Here is a 742-nt window from a genome sequence, read left to right on the forward strand (position 1 = left end):
GGCTGAGCATCCTCAGCACCCGCCGCCACTTCACCACATGGCTGGGGTGGATGGGGAAACTGAGGCACAGGCTGGCTCTTGCCCCAAAGCCACGCAGGGGCTGAGAAGCAGCTCCCAGCCCACCCAGCGCCCGCCTCGCCGGCTGGAGGATCCCGGGCTCACCTGGGGAGTGGGGATTATCGGGGTGGTGTCGTGGATAGGGACGTGGTCCAGGGCTCCCAAATCTGCAATGCAACGAGCTGGGATGTGAATGGAGGCGCTGGGCCAAGGTCAGCGATGGTGTAACGAGACACCCCGGCCTCGTGGGGCTCGGGCTGACCCCGTCTCACCTGAAGAGTCGCTGTCGGGGGTGACGTGGTCCTGGGTCCCTGTGGGCCGGGGCAGACAGGAGTGTTACACCAGTGGGGCCAAATGGGCTTAGCAAAAAAAGCCCAGCAAGGCCCCCCCTGGGAAGAGGGCAGCGGTGGGGGATGAGCTGGAGAGCTTTTGGCTTTGCTTTGCGGGAGGGGAAAAAAAAAATACCCCGAGCCCTCGAGCTGGAGGTTTGTGTTAAAGCAGAGAGGGAGAAGCCCTGGGGGGGAAGGGGCAGAGCTGACATCGAGGGGTGAAAAATCTGAGCAGGAAAGGGCGGTAGGGGTTAAACGTCTGGGGTTGTAAAGCCAGACCTGAGCAAGGGGGAACCCTCACCCTGGGGCTAAGCCATGGCTCCAGGGGTTTCTGGGGACAGCCTCTGGCTGGGGCG

General features: G+C 63.1%; 1 long non-coding RNA gene across 1 annotated transcript in view; it reads right to left on the reverse strand.

The window, feature by feature from the left end:
* The window catches only part of LOC118452115, a 5,128-nt gene extending 4,758 nt beyond the window's left edge, over positions 1-370 (reverse strand). The window contains exons 1-2 of the long non-coding RNA XR_004841779.1: positions 330-370; positions 163-224 (exon numbers count right to left, since the gene is read on the reverse strand). This is a non-coding gene — a long non-coding RNA (uncharacterized LOC118452115). The remainder of the gene's footprint in view (positions 1-162; positions 225-329) is intronic.
* Between the last annotated feature and the right edge of the window lie 372 nt (positions 371-742).

This window comes from Egretta garzetta, unplaced genomic scaffold, assembly GCF_000687185.1.
Source record: "Egretta garzetta isolate BGI_Z169 unplaced genomic scaffold, ASM68718v1 scaffold834, whole genome shotgun sequence".
In the NCBI taxonomy this organism is placed as follows: domain Eukaryota; kingdom Metazoa; phylum Chordata; class Aves; order Pelecaniformes; family Ardeidae; genus Egretta; species Egretta garzetta.